This window comes from Protopterus annectens, chromosome 16.part0, assembly GCF_019279795.1.
Source record: "Protopterus annectens isolate FY-2018-M chromosome 16.part0, PAN1.0, whole genome shotgun sequence".
Taxonomy (NCBI): Eukaryota; Metazoa; Chordata; order Ceratodontiformes; family Protopteridae; genus Protopterus; species Protopterus annectens.
This window is the reverse complement of record NC_056750.1, coordinates 248,624,089-248,640,490: the sequence shown is the minus strand read 5'-3', so window position 1 is coordinate 248,640,490 and position 16,402 is coordinate 248,624,089.

Sequence of the window (16,402 nt, the reverse complement as noted above, 5' to 3'; positions counted from 1 at the left end):
GCAGAAAGGATGGCTGTTAAAATGGAAAAGATGTGATGGAGTATTCTTCAAATTAAATGCAGTAAATGCCACTTTAAAGTGTCTTGTTTAATAAAGATATTTAAAAGCAAAAATAACTCCAATAAAATACATTATGGTAACTGTCAACACATTTAGCCTGGGGTTTTGTATACTCACCTGCAGTAGTTAATGCACAACCCTGCAATATTTCTCTTCTAATGTGTAACACTGCTTTGGCAGTTTCAAAAGTATTACAAACACTGTCACATTTTTCACAAATGTGGTATGTTTCTAAAATTAAAGAAAAACAAGCTTCAAAGCAGGATCTGACAAACGTAATCCACAAAGTAAATGAGTGCCAAGTGGGTAGTTGCAAGAAAATTTATTGATATAAAACAAGCTTGCTTCACCTAAGTAGCACTCCTTACTAATTGTTAATTGACTTAAGACTAACAGCTAACTAGCTAACCATGTGATAGGGAAAGATATATAAAATGGCACTGTTTCCAATGTTTTAATTCATTTTTAACTTGAAAAAGCTCGGTATCTAGCCGAGCGAAAGTGCTTGTTTTATATCAATAAATTTTCTTGCAACTACCCACTTGGCACTCATTTACTTTGTGGATTACGTTGGTCAGATCCTGCTTTGAAGCTTGTTTTTCTTTGGTTTGGTGATACTGTTGCTATTTATTCCATGTTTCTAAAATTACCGCACATATGGAAAGCTTCTAAAATTGCCACGTGAGAAGAATTTTTTAGCATAAGTAATAACCAATTACAAATCAATCATTGCATAGGTTATGTATTGCACTTATTGACTGCTAAAACAAAACTTGTCAGCTCTGAGTGAGGTAACATGGAAACAACATATGTTTTTTTTTTTAATTTATAGAAATATGAAACCCCTTCATAGTGACAGATCAACAGTTTGGAATGGTAGTGATAATGTAGAGAGCAGTCAGGAAGGTCAACAGAGATGGAGGTGGAATGGTGTGGAAAATCAGCGTAGGGTACTTTAGTAGGGGATGCCCAGAAAACAGAGAAACATGAAGGGGTACCAGCTGCATGGAGTGAAGAGGTATAGTTTTGACTATGACACGTATGTCCTGGTTTTGATTAGCAGCCCAGATGCTGGATAATTTGCCAGGGATGACAGAGGAATGATGAGAGAGAGCACCTGCTTGCCCTTGTCTGGGGACGGCTTGGGGAAACCGAATTCCAGAGTTTGGATTTTGTTGTGAAACCACAGTGCAGTGTGAGATTGATAGAAGCACTTGCTCCCAAGGTGGCAGGGCTACTGAGGTGTTGTCAGTCACAGGTGCATGAGACCCTCCTTTGCAGATGCCCAGTTCATGTTAACCCTTTATCCTCCAGCAGAAGTGCAATAGGAGCAAGCAGAGCTAAGTCAGAAACTTCTTATTTCCCATGAATGATGGTACTACACCTTACACTCAAATTTTGGCCCTGGAGGGGGTGAAAAGGTTGAGGGCTGTCATCCCTAGAGGAATAAATGCACTGTAGGGTCCTCAGTTCTGCAGAATGAATGGTCAATAGGGGATATAGGAAAGTGGTCACCAGAATAAGGAAGAAAAATGAAACAAAATAAACAGGGAGAGGTAGGTATAAAATGATTTTGGAGATAGTATATATAAGATGCACGGGTTGCAATAATGCAGGTTGGCTTGTCCTCTGCATAAATATAATTTTGTTTCTAATTTGCAAGTTTCAATGTTTGGTACTTGAACATCTCTGTGTTTGACTTAATGTCATAGACCCATATATATGTATGTATATGAGCGTTGATTGTTTTGTCATTGATCACTTTGGTCGACAGACAGAAGTGCAGTGTTTTTCAGTTGAACTGCCATTGTATCGATCAAATTTCTTGTTGGGTGTGTGTTTATTGAAACAAGTAAGTGGGATGTATATTAGGTGTGTGTGTGTTTTTTTGTGAATGTGTGGGTAAGGGTTAGAGTAAGGTTTAGGTAAGGGGATAGATTGTGTGTGTGATCGTGAGTGTTTAGGGTCAGGGTTTGGGTTAGGTTAGCAGATACATTTAGTGTGTGTGTGTGTGTGTGTGTGTGTGTGTGTGTGTGTGTGTGTGTGTGTGTGTGTGGTGAATGCGTCGTGAGATGTCTTGTGTAGTGGTACTGTTATGGGAAGCTTTTTTAAATTTAGATGCAGGCTAGGATTAGGGGCAGGGGCAGTGTTAGTTTTAGCCTACATTACTAAGGGGGGTCTCCCTCCCCATCTCAGTAATGCATGACAACCCTAGCCCTGTCCCTAAACCTAACATGCATCTAAATTAAAAAAAAAAATACCCTTCCCATAGCACTACCACTATTTGGACAAATTTGAGGTGAATGTGGTTGGGTTCTGGATAGTGTATCACAAAAGGAAGATTTTTCCTTTGTCAATATGTGCAGCATTATTAATGATGTTATGATTAGTCAATATATTTTAGTTGCTGTTTTATATATATATATATATATATATATATATATATATATATATATATATATATATATATATATATATATATATCTATATGGGTCCACTTCTGAATCTTGAAATACTGAAATGCCGAATTGTTTTGATATCATTGACAGAGTTGACATTTGTTTTTAGTGATAGCTCAGACTTTGTGTAATTAATCTTTCAGAAAAAATATTATCACAGTCCCATTTTATTAAAAAAGTTTTCAAACCATATTGCACTCAGTTAAAAGTAAGAGGCCACCCACTCCCACATACCCATGCAGGGAATGTCCTGCATTACATAGTGAGGTCTCTATAAGGAAGATCATTCCTTATTAGTCAGATGTGCATTACTATAGCAATAACCCACGCCTGGGTGTGGGTAATGCGGGATTTACTCATGGTTGGCGTGGTTTGGTCCCGGTGGCCCGAGGGACCAAACAAAGACAACCGTGGGTAAAACCCGCATTACCCACACCCAGAAGTGGGTTATTTTATTGCTATTATACTATGACATTATTTAAGAAAAAAAACAATTACTTTTCTTAAATAATGGCATTGTATAATGCCTCTTTGCTGCCCTTCCACAGCTGTCTGGCATCCGTGGCAGTTCTGATGTACTGCGCATGCCTACGCAGTACATCAGAGCTGTGGCCAAAAGCAACGGAGAAAGCAAGATCTCCGTTGCTTTTTACTGTTTCGCTATGTTAAATGGGTTTAACATAGCAAGACAGGTTTAAAAAAAAAAGCAACGGAGAAAGCAAGATCTCCATTGCTTTTTACACACTGTGTCGCTATGTTAAAGGAGTTTAACATAGCGAGACAGCTTTAAAAAAAGCAATGGAGATCTCCGTTGCTTTTTTTAAACCTGTGTCGCTATGTTAAACTCTTTTAACATAGCGAGACAGTGTTTTAAAAAAGACATACTAATGGAAAAAGTCCGGGCGACCGGACCTTTTTCCATTAGTATAAGTCGATTTACAACGTGCACGCTGGCCAATCAGCATGCACGTTTTGGAATATTAATGGGGGGTCATGGTATAATGTATAATAAACCATCTTATAGAGTGATGACTTCTCAGGGAGCGTTTCTACGGTGAACAGAAGAGGTGGGGTGGATATAAAATATCTAAAATGCAATTTTTTTGTCATTGTTGATGAGTCATTCTATCACCAGCCAGTTTGAAAAGACAAACATAAAAGGAGTGTTATTAAATAAAAGATTGGTAACATGACTGGCAAATGGCAGTATAATTTTAAAGTAGAAGTAATGAGCTATTCCTTAAAGAAAGAGTAGTGTAAAGGTAGACTATAGTGTACAAAGAGGCAGTAAGCAGTGAGTGAAGAGATGGCTTCAAGAGGGCCTGGGATGAGTGTCAGGGTGGAGCATTTCAGTAGTGGCAGCAGCATCAGTTATTGGGGCTAGATAAATAAAAGATTTCCATCCACTCATATGAGTGTGTGCAGTTTTGTACAAAGATAATAGAGGGGAAAAATATAATTGAAGTGGATGTCGGCTATTAAGGCTGAATCACATCCTCTGGCAAAGCAAAGCAGTGCAAAGTCATTGAGCTGAGCATTGAGGCTGAACCAGGGTCATTCACTGACAAAGTGAGCAGAAGTGGGGAGCAGTAAGATAAATCTAAGCTGTACCCCACTTTAGCACAGCACAAAATAGACGAGCTGGAGGGCAGCACAGTGACCAGAACTTTTAAACATTGTATACTTAGTTTTGGTCAGTGGCCTCAAAATATTAGCTATCGGGAGAGACTGGCAGCCCTTTTTCAGTACTCAGTATCTAACAGATCTATGTCTAGCCTTTCATTCCATAAAAGATCTAATCCTATTTGACCTCATGTTCCTTTGCAGAAGTAATGGTACATCAGAAACTCAGGAGCCACCTGATATTGTTCCTGTGATTAATGTTTTCTCATCTTAAGCAGTTTCCTTTCCATTTCTTCTTTTTCTATCCACTGCTTTCCCCACTCTAACCTACTGGCATCACAGCAGAGTATTCTCCCCTCCCATTCCTTCATGAAGACTGAGGCAAAATATTCTATCAATACCTTTGCTTTTTCAATCCTCTGTTATCTGTGTCCCTTCCTTACACAGCCCGGCCACATCTATCAATCACTTCCTACTTTCTGCTCTATGCTTAAACAAGACTTTGTTTCCCTTGCAGACCATTCTAAAAAAATATTTTTGCTTACTTTATTGTAATGTGCATCCTCCATCTTCCTGTCCCTTCTGTCCCTCCTCTTGCATGACAATAATTTTTGGTTCCAGATTGCTAGTCTCATGTTTCTATGCAATTTCACAATATTTCTCCTACTTCTACTTCTTCTTCAAACTGTACTCCGTAGCCACAAGTACAGCATTGCTGACCCATTTCCATAGCTTATTTACCCTTTCAGTTTGGCTCCAGTTTTCTTTGCCTTTGCCTCCAGGGTGTTTCTCCTAAGCTCTGAACTTCAATGCTCCTTCACCACTTTCACATACTGTTGAATTTCTCTTCCTGAATGATCTCCATTCTGCAGATCATTACGCTTTCTCCATTCCTCCCTCCTGCTCTCTCATTCCTATCATTATAACAGTTTAATGTCAAAATCTCGTACCTGCAATGTGCGACTGTTCATATTTCTGACACAAAATGTCAGAAATCAAATATACAAACACGAACATGACCAAATGAGGTATTTAAGGAAAGTCAACAACTCTGGAATGCCGACTTTACCGAAAATACCACACTTCCTGTCATGAGCTACGACCGTTTTGCGGCCCCCCATACCCCCTGCAACTTATATATGCAAACTCCAAGACTGTACTACAGTGAGGGAAAGGGTACATTTCCCAATCCCAACTATAGTACGATCTGTATTCAAAATGTTGAATCCACAACAGTGAATGTTAGTGTCATTCGCTGTTGTGACTTCACCTTTTTTTTTTCGATTATTTGAAATGCTGAATGTAGCCGTTCATGTTTTCCTATTTGCACATTGTGTGAACAACATTTTGATAGTAAACCCATTACAACAGCTTATCCCCTGGCACATTCTTATCTCACTATTCTTTGGCATAGAGCCATCATTTTCTGATACCAGCAAAGATTGCCCACCTCCCTACGTCACTAGTTATAAGTACTTATTTGTTTTATGCCATTTTCTGTGCTCTCTCTTCACTGTCTGTCCATCCCGTTTGCCTGTGTGACATGCCATTCTCCTTCCATGTATAGTGATGATTAAATACCTTTTAATCCCAGCCCACAGCACTGATATCCCTGATAGGTTACGGCAGTGCCTGTCCCTGCCATAGAGCCGGTCTGTATCTGCCAGTCCTCAAACAACATCCTGGCAGTCTAAAGCACTTTTGTCTCATCTACTGCCACTACCAGTCATTATAATCTCTGATCTTGTCCTTCCACAGTGTGCTGACTGCTGATGTAGGTAACACTTGTGAGTGTCCGTTAGTCTTGTTTTACTCTGTCAAGTTGTATTAACTGGATGCAAATACAATTATTATTGTACTACAGAAATCTGTTAGCTATTTCACAGTTGCACTACCCAGACCTCCAGGAATGGCACAGTTACAACAACCCTATAAATAAATAAATACATACATACATACATACATAAACAAATAAATACATAACCACACACACACATACATAAATACAATGCTATTTCCAACCTAGTTACTGTCACTTTGGTGCCATCTCACTGCCTGTCCTGCCTAATGATTTAGCTGTTTCATCTGACAGGGAATTAGTGTTCATCTGCACCATAGCATGAGCTCACCCCTTCCTCTTACTGACACCTTAGTCACCTCTTCTAATGATTTACAAAGTGCAACTTTAAGACTTATTTCACTGGAACCTAAACTTGTTCTGCCTCCATTGTCAAGACTCTTAATTCTATTGATGTCTGAGTCTGTATTACTAAAATTCTTATTCGTTTTGGTCCCCATTCTGATTGCCTTCTCTTGCTTCACTTCTCGACTCATGGCACTACCCCCCCTGCATGCGACACAACTCACTCTTTCCATTCTCTGCTTTCATTGCTGCCCCTGCTGCCTACTCCTCTCTTCTTCTCCCACTGTATCTGACCCCTTTCCAGTCTACCTATATTTGTCCACCAAGTTTCAACAGCTGCTGCCCCCTGGTGGACCCCTCTCCACCTATTCTTTTCACTTTTTTCTATATCTGCTACAATTCCTTCATCATCTTCCTCTCCACCTGCTCCTGTTGATTCCATCTCTGCTCTGTTCCCCACATTGGGTACAATTTCCTGTTCACTTCTTTCTCTGTCACTGTTCCTTCCTCTGGCTCCCCATCTTATTGAGGGTTACACCCATAGTGAATGAGTCCCCCATCTCCAGTACCTCTCTAGTACTTCTAGGCTCGGATCACCTGACTTTTGCCCCACTGTGCTGTATCTGATTGCCTCATGATTACATTCTCCACTTTCTCTTTCTGACCATCTGCTCTGTCTGACTCGTCTTCCTTGAACTTCTTTGTCTGACTGTTCATTCCTGCCCACATCCCTTATGCTACCTCTTTCCTATTGAATTCTGTATGTTCACTGATGGTCCTTTCTTCTCTTTAACACATATCACCTCTGTCTGCCCAGGACATCCTATTGCCTTCTTTCTTTTTGTCTTCCCTTTGCTGGCTGTCTTCCCATAGTCTCTTCTTTCCTGTTTAAACAATCCCAGTGCACCCCTCTTCTGGTAGCACCTTGTTTGTACTTCCCTAACTACTACTACTCATAGCTTCTGTAATTTGTCTGTCTTTTTTTCCTGTCTTTCCCAACCCATCTATCTCCTGTTCTCCTTTGCCCCCTTTCTCCCACCCATTGTTGCCTTTTCTCATATGACATGTTAAGCAGTAGTCTCTATGGCTCGGGTTCAGGTGCCCAGGTAATAAGACTTTTCCTTCCGGTACATTTGGTTGAGGACACATGGCTGAAGAGACATTCAGCTGCAGAGAAATATGGCTGTTGTGAATTCCTTGTGGGTAAAGAGAAGCATAGACTGCCATGCCCACAGCTTTATTAACCCAATGCATGGGGGCAGAAGAAGGAATGAGTGTTATTCTCAGTGTACAGTACATGCTTATGTAATTGCAACATGTAGACATGCTACAGCATGGGGGAAATCTTTCAAGCTACTGTACTCACATTTATGCTCCAGCATACATTTTAGGTAATGTTCCGTAGACACTGAAAGAGGGGGTAGTGGTCCACACACACCAATTATAAAGGCATCGCCCATTGTGCACTGCATTTTTACCTGCCACTGACATTCCCACTGGCCAGCCTGCAGGTTTTGCTTGCCATACTGCCTGCTGTCTCATGTTCCCTTGGGGACCACGGAAATTATCCCCCCCAGTGCATTTGGTTATTGAAGTTCTGGGCATGGCACCACAGTCTTCTCTTTGCACACAGGGAATTCACAGCAGCTATATTTCCTGCAGCTAAATGTTACTTTAGGCATGTGTCCCCAGCAATATAGACCACAGGGAAATGTCTCACTGTCTAGGTGCCTGAACCTATATGGCTCCCATATTCTGATATGAAGTTTGTAGTTCTCTAGAGACTCCACATTCTCTGCCACCTCAGCGCTCTTAAACCAAGCATCTGCCAGTACTGAGCATCCTATGTGCCTTTCACCCTCCTCTGCCCTCCTGCTTGCACTGAACCTTTTCCCCAATCCAATTATGGATATTCTTTTTTCCTTTTTTGAATTTATTAGCACCGTACTATATATTTCTCAAGTGTTTTTACAGATCTGCTTTTGTAACTGCCAGATTACATATTAGGAGGTTACATACCTGACAAGAAGCTTATACCTAACCTACTTCAACAATATACAACCCCCCCAAAATAAAAGTAAACACTAATAGTCATCTGTTCCAAACTACAGTCTGTTTCATTCAGTGTTTTCCAAGTGTTTAATTAAATTATGAATTCTACTCTGAGTGTTGCTAATAAATAAGTGTTAGCAAGCTGCATTCCTAAATTTAATTTGATGTGAATTTTATAATTTCAGCAACACAAGAACTATATAACATTAAGGTCATCACAGAAGATACCTCACAATCTCTTAGAGCATGAAATCTGGATAAAGGCAAACATAATAAGGGACAAAGGCCCAAAAATAGGGACAGATTTTAGATATTGATCTTATCAACTTAAAAAAGTTGCTAAAAAAACAGGTTTTGTGTTGTCCCACACTTTCTAATATGAAGTCTAAAACACAAGCATCTGTTATTATTTAATGACTTTAACTTTCAGCAAATTGCTAGAAAGCCACAAATTTTATGATGAATAGACTAAAAATATGAAGCAAAAATCTGGACATTCTGTGAAAATCTGGCCATTTGAGAGAAGTATGTCACAGAATACTCAAAACAAAGTGCCAAAACATTTTCTTCAAAGACAAAACTGCATCATCCTTAAGTGGGAGAAGTTCATTTAAATGCAAATCCACAGTTTATAGAATCCAGAAATAAAGAAACCATTATAATTAAGAGAAAATTGTTGAAAGCCAGAAATGAAGTAAAACTTTACAAATGAAAGAACATGTACTGTTGAGGTGAGTGACACTCCATGTACTCTCACGCCCTCTTAATTAAATATATTGTCTCCACAGTGGCACAGCTGTAGAGTAAGGGTAAATATTTAAAAAGGAAAATAAATTCTCGTACCACATTGACGTTGCTCAGCTAAAAAAACAGAAATACAAGACACTCCCTCACATAATGTTGATTCTCTCTCTCCTTACATTCTTTCAGCAAGGATAATGTAAGAGCTCTTCAGAGCTCTTCTGTTAGAAATCCTATGTTCCAATGCAAAACATCTTCCCCCACCTGTGTGTGTGTGTGTGTGTGTGTGTGTGTGTGTGTGTGTGTGTGTGTGTGTGTGTGTGTGTGTGTGTGTGTGTGTGTGAAAAACTATAGTAACAGAAAAAAGGTAGAAGAAAAAAAACTTTAATGAGTATCCAGTAAAATACACAAAAATTATTTTTGTCCTAACATAAACATTTTATAAAGTTCTGAGAAAGTTTTGTTACTCTAGCCCCAGACTGCAAACACTTGCAGATTAAAATTGCCTTCCAGTGACACACAAATACACCACAAGCAACAGCACACATGCACAAAACTAAATCCTTCCCCTGTCCTAGACCTTACCCTTAGCCTAAACTGCAAATACTCCCACAAGCATTCACATCCCCTAACGCTGAAACATTTTAATAGCCCCCAAAATATTAGAATAAAAAACAAGCACCTACCTTCCCCAAGTGAACTTTCTTCTTTGAATATTATGCACACTTGACCAAAATTCCACTTAAATAAACCACAAATAGTATACATTTCTACACATTGCAATCTGTCAACCAAATTAATAGTTGACAGAGTGACACTGATCATGCTCTCTCTCTTTCTATATATATATATATATATATATATATATATATATATATATATATATATAAAATGTATTTTGTGTGTGTGTGTGTATATATATATATATATATATATATATATATATATATATATATATATATACATATATATATATATATATATATATATATATATATATATATATATATATATATATCAAAACAAGTACGGACTCCTTGCTCCAGCAAATGTAATCAAAGTAGTGGTTAACAGGAACCCAAGACGAGATAAAATTCCTTTAACGCAAAATTTATTAGTACAGCGTTTTCGCCGTGTACACTGACACAGCTTCTTCAGAATACAAAGCCTAATTAATCTGAGTCAGTTTAAAAACATATCCAAAAGGAAATGATGTCATGACAGTGAAGGTTATTGTTAAAGGTGCATAAAGGCATAAAGTGTAAAAACATTTTATTACTATCAAAGCACATAAGTAAAAGATCGAATAACAATATAAAGGTATTAAGTTAAAACATATTGTTCTAAAATGTTTGTATATAAACATAAAAATAAAAAAAGTTAAAAAGGGAAGAAAAAAGGGAAGAAAAAATATGTGGTGTAATGTAAATGACAATGGCACTAGCCAAGGAGTATGTATGGAAAAGTGCGATTAATGCACTATAATTCTGAGCTATACAACTGAAAGTTTTTTTAAACTGACTCCGATTAATTAGGCTTTGTATTCTGAAGAAGCTGTGTCAGTGTACACGGCGAAAACGCTGTACTAATAAATTTTGCGTTAAAGGAATTTTATCTTGTCTTGGGTTCCTGTTAACCACTACTTTGATTACATTTGCTGGAGCAAGGAGTCCGTACTTGTTTTGATTTTCATTGGTTTTTTGCTATTTTCACGTTTGTACATATATATATATATATATGATCTTTAAACTTCGGCCGTTCTTGACTGCTGTGCGTCCTTGGCTGGGAGTGTACTCCTACACTTTCTTGCCCTGAATTCCCCCCTGTGATTTCGCCTGGGTGGATACCTTGACCCAACTAAAGTAGTATATGCTCATCCAATTGCTCAAGCAATAATTACATCTCTGTTGCCTCAACCCCCTTTTTGTGGAAAGTGAATCCAAGAGTCTCCCAGAAGAATATAAGGAACTTTCTTGCCCTGAATTCCCCCCTGTGATTTCGCCTGGGTGGATACCTTGACCCAACTAAAGTAGTATATGCTCATCCAATTGCTCAAGCAATAATTACATCTCTGCTGCCTCAACCCCCTTTTTGTGGAAAGTGAATCCAAGAGTCTCCCAGAAGAATATAAGGAACTTTCTTGTCCTGAATTCCCCCCTGTGATTTCACCTGGGTGGATACCTTGACCCAACTAAAGTAGTATATGCTCATCCAATTGCTCAAGCAATAATTACATCTCTGCTGCCTCAACCCCCTTTTTGTAGAAAGTGAATCCAAGAGTCTCCCAGAAGAATATAAGGAACTTTCTTGCCCTGAATTCTCCCCTGTGATTTCGCCTGGGTGGATACCTTGACCCAACTAAAGTAGTATATACTCATCCAATTGCTCAAGCAATAATTACATCTCTGCTGTCTCAACCCCCTTTTTGTGGAAAGTGAATCCAAGAGTCTCCCAGAAGAATATAAGGAACTTTCTTGCCCTGAATTCCCCCCTGTGATTTTGCCTGGGTTGATACCTTGACCCAACTAAAGTAGTATATGCTCATCCAATTGCTCAAGCAATATTTACATCTCTGCTGTCTCAACCCCCTTTTTGTGGAAAGTGAATCTAAGAGTCTCCCAGAAGAATATAAGGAACTTTCTTGCCCTGAATTCCCCCCTGTGATTTCGCCTGGGTGGATACCTTGACCCAACTAAAGTAGTATATGCTCATCCAATTGCTCAAGCAATAATTACATCTCTGCTGCCCAACCCCCTTTTTGTGGAAAGTGAATCCAAGAGTCTCCCAGAAGAATATAAGGAAGTACGTGCATCTTGCTGCTAAATCTTAAACTACTGTACTTCTTAAACCGTGCTAGCTAATGTAGTACGCTCCCTGTCAGGAAAGCCAGCAGCCTAACCCCCCTTATTTCTATCTCTCTGTTCTTCCCCCCTCATATAGTTCCCTGAGTTATACTAGCTCTCTTCTCCCTTCAGTCTACTTTAGCCCAGAGATTGCCCTGATGGGCTAAGTGCACTTCTGCATTTGTCCACTAGATGGCATACTCTATCCACTAATATAGACTTCAATTCACTCACTTCTTCTACTCTAAAGTTCTAACATTTCTTTTTCCCACTCTCTCTCCCTCCTAAAACCTTTAGCCCACTCTACCTACTATATCTAGGTCCCCTCTACTTACCCTTCTGCTACTTACCCTTTTACAAACAATGCTCCACTGATAGGTTCTTGATCTTCTCCTGCCCTCCTGGGTTCTGCTTCCCTGTTAACATACTGTACTGTATTGCCTTTGCTCCCTCTCTCTCTCCCTCTTATCTATTTTATACTCCTGCCCGTGATATCTGGGTTTTCGCTATTACACTACGTTGCATCGTTCTCTTCTCTCTCCCTATCTCTCTCTCTCTCGCTCTCTCCTCCTCTTATCTAATTAAATATCCTGCTCATTATATCTCTGTCTTCCACTACCTAGCCCTTCTCCTTAGATCTCTCCTTACTCCTTGGACCGATTCATCCATTTCGAAACTACCTACACATCAACTCTCCTCTTTTACCACAGAAGTACAGCTCTTCCGGTCTGTACCTGCTAACACACACCCCTGCTCCTCCCATCTCTTCCCATACATCCTCCTGGAAGTAATAAAGTCCCTCCCAACCCTTGGGCGCCATCTTTAAACTTCGCCCGGTCTTGGCTGCTGTGCGTCTTTGGCTGAGAGTGTACTCCTACAGTAAGTAGAACCTGTTTGTACTTGTATTGCTGCTTTTATTGTTTAACTCCATCTCATTCTCTGTTCAGAAAGTGCAAGGATAGTCTTGTCTTGTTAGAATATTAGCTGATGTATTAGATATATGCTGAATACTGACACGCTAGCCACTTGTAATTCTGAATTACTTTATATTATAACTGCGTTATCGGGAATACCCCTCTATTAACACACTGATGGCTACAATAGGTGTGCTAGGCAAATGTACTTATTGTTAAAGCTATTATCTGCTGTTCTGTGGAGTGTACTGGAATATGTAATCTACAAACGCTGTGGAGTTTACTAATTAAATGGGTTTTTTTGTAAACGCCTTATGGTTAAAGTCATTATCTGCTGTTTTGAGGAGTGTACTGGATTATGTAACCTATAAATGCCGTGGAGTTTACTAGTTAAATGTTTTTTGCTAACGCCAACTTCCACATGCAAGTGCTATCTTCCCACGTGCTTAGGGAGACACTGTTGTAGGGCACACTGTATTGCGACATCGTCCTGCCTATTTTGATAGTACCTAATTGTAAAACTAATTGTTTATTAGGTCTTCGTACTGATTTAAATGTGCACTGCCTATTTGGTAATGATATTGGTAAAACTGAGTGTTGTGATGCTTTTAGCTGTTTAAATGTACTCTGCTAATATTAACTTCCTTACATTACAACTGTATATTAGCATCTTTATTTAGCAATCTGCCTGCATTAGTAGTATGGTCGCTTAACCTGATTATAAATTACAAATCTATAACTAGCGACCCTGGTCTAACAATTTGCCTTCATTAGTAGTTTTGTTAAACGAATGCAATACCTATTCTTTGCTATCGTATGTTTAGATAAGTGTATGTTTAGATAAGCGAATGTATGTTTAGATAAGCGTGTTGATGCCTATATTTGTCCTGATACAGTCCCAACTGATGCTTCTAATTGACTCAAACCATCAGCCAAGGGAATTCATTTTTATCTCGTTGTTACTTGATAATTGTTGATTTTTGATAGTAACACAGGCTTGATACCTGCCTATTACCACTACTAGGAGATAAGGTGTTTTTTTATGTTACTAACGCACTATTTCTCTTTCAACTTTTTCCCCTGTTCTCCAGCTTTCTTGCCCTGAATTCCCGCCTGTGATTTCGCCTGGGTGGATACCTTGAGCCAAAAGTAGTATATGCTCATCCAATTGCTCAAGCAATAATTACATCTCTGCTGCCTCAACCCCCTTTTTGTGGAAAGTGAATCCAAGAGTCTCCCAGAAGAATATAAGGAAGTACGTGCATCTGCTGCTAAATCTTAAACTACTGTATTTAAACCCTGCTAGCTAATGTAGTACGCTCCCTGCCAGGAAAGCCAGCAGCCTAACCCCCCTTATTTCTATCTCTCTGTTCTTCACCCCTCATATAGTTCCCTGAGTTATACTAGCTCCCTTCTCCCTTCAGTCTACTTTAGCCCAGAGATTGCCCTGGTGGGCTAAGTGCACTTCTGCATTTGTCCACTAGATGGCATCCTCTCTCCACTAATATAGACTTCAATTCACTCACTTCTTCTACTCTAAAGTTCTAACATTTCTTTTTCCCACTCTCTCTCCTAAAACCTTTAGCCCACTCTACCTACTATATCTAGGTCCCCTCTACTTACCCTTCTGCTACTTACCCTTTTACAAACAATGCTCCACTGATAGGTTCTCGATCTTCTCCTGCCCTCCTGGGTTCTACCTGCTCCATTCGCCCTTCGGGCTCACTCTGCTCCCCTACCCTGCCCCCAAATTCCACCCGCCCCCGGCACCTCTACCTTTATCCCTCCTTAAACCACACCCACTGCCATTCTACACTAATCAGTCTCCTACATTCAAGAAACACCCATTCATTTTTCCTGCCCAAACTAAAACTTCATTCACCTCTCCAAGAACATCCCACCTAGCCAATAGGTTTCCATTTCACCCTCTGACACCCACTCCCAAACCACACCCCCTCCAATCCTAATACAACTCTCCACTCCCACACTACTATTTAGGTACATACCAGCTCCTCTATACATAATTGTCTCTTATATACATATATAATTCAACAACAACATTGCTCTTCTAAGTAACCCTATTTCAACATGCTCACAAAACCCTCTTCCATCTCCCTTTTACTACTACTACTTCTTAATTTATCCTATCTTCACTACCTCTCCAAACCCATTATTTCCTTCCATTCACAATCCTTCCATGTAACCAACCATCTTAACTCCCCTCTCTCACACTCACACTCTCCTATTTCTCCCCATCTATATCCTACAAAAAAACTCCTTCTTTTCCGATACAAACTTATCACCTCTCAAACACATTCCACCCCCATAACTACTAGCAAATCCTTCAGAATCACAATAGAACCCAATCTTGTTACTAAACTGTCTAGTTACCTTAATGACTCTTTCCTTCATCTGATTACCACCCTATTATCTGGTGACATCCATCCGAACCCAGGCCCCCCCCAACCACAACCACTACAGACAAGTCCATATTACTTACTTCTTCAAACTCCCAAAGTATAGTAAACAAAGTCCCAAACCTCCATGCCTGGCTCATACACAATAAATCTGACATCCTATCCATCTCTGAAACCTGTTTAAAACCCCATATAAAAGACTCTGAAATAATTCCTCCAAACTATTCTATCATAAGAAAAGACAGGCCTCACAAAAAAGGTGGAGGAGTAGCTCTCCTATACTCATCCTCCTTATTAGTTACTCCCTATAACAAACCTATTCCACACTTTAACAACGCCAAACTACTCCTCACTCTACTACAAGTCAACAAACACAAACACATATGTCTAGCTTCCCTCTATATCCCCCCATGGGATAATATTTCTACACTCAAAGATATCCTTTCCTGGCTCTCCAATAACATTAGTAATGAAACCATAATCTTAGGAGACATGAATATTAACTGGGCCTCCATTCAGTCTCCGACAAACTCTCTTAACATCAACCTCTACAATTTTTCACAGCTAATCAACTCTGTAACTTGTCCCTCAAAAAACCTCTCTAACGAGAGTATTCTAGACTGGATCCTAGTCTCCCATCCTCACTATTTCTCCAACAGTGGCACTCTTCCCGATCCCCTTAGTGACCACATACCCATCTTCACTCACCGACTTCCCTCAATCCTACATCACACCCATAATTATATTACTATCCATAACCAAAAAAACTTTAACCCAACAACCTTTTCAAACTCTCTAAAAGCAATGAACTGGAATTGTCTAAAAACATTATCACTAGATAATGCAGTTGCCCATTTCAACTCAACATTCTTAAAACTACTAAACTCCCATGTTCTCTTAAGGACAAAGAGAATAAAAATGAAATCCACCCCATGGCTTACCAAAAATACACTAGCAACCATGAGGCATAGAGATAAAGTCTGGGCAAAATACCAGAAAAACAAGACCCCCCTGCTCCATAATGAATATAAAATGCTTCGAAATAAAGTAAAAAAGCTCATCATCTCAGATCGACAAAATTACTTTTCTATACTCTAAAACAATAATAAAACTAACCCTCAGAAATTCTGGAAAGGTATCTCTACTCTCC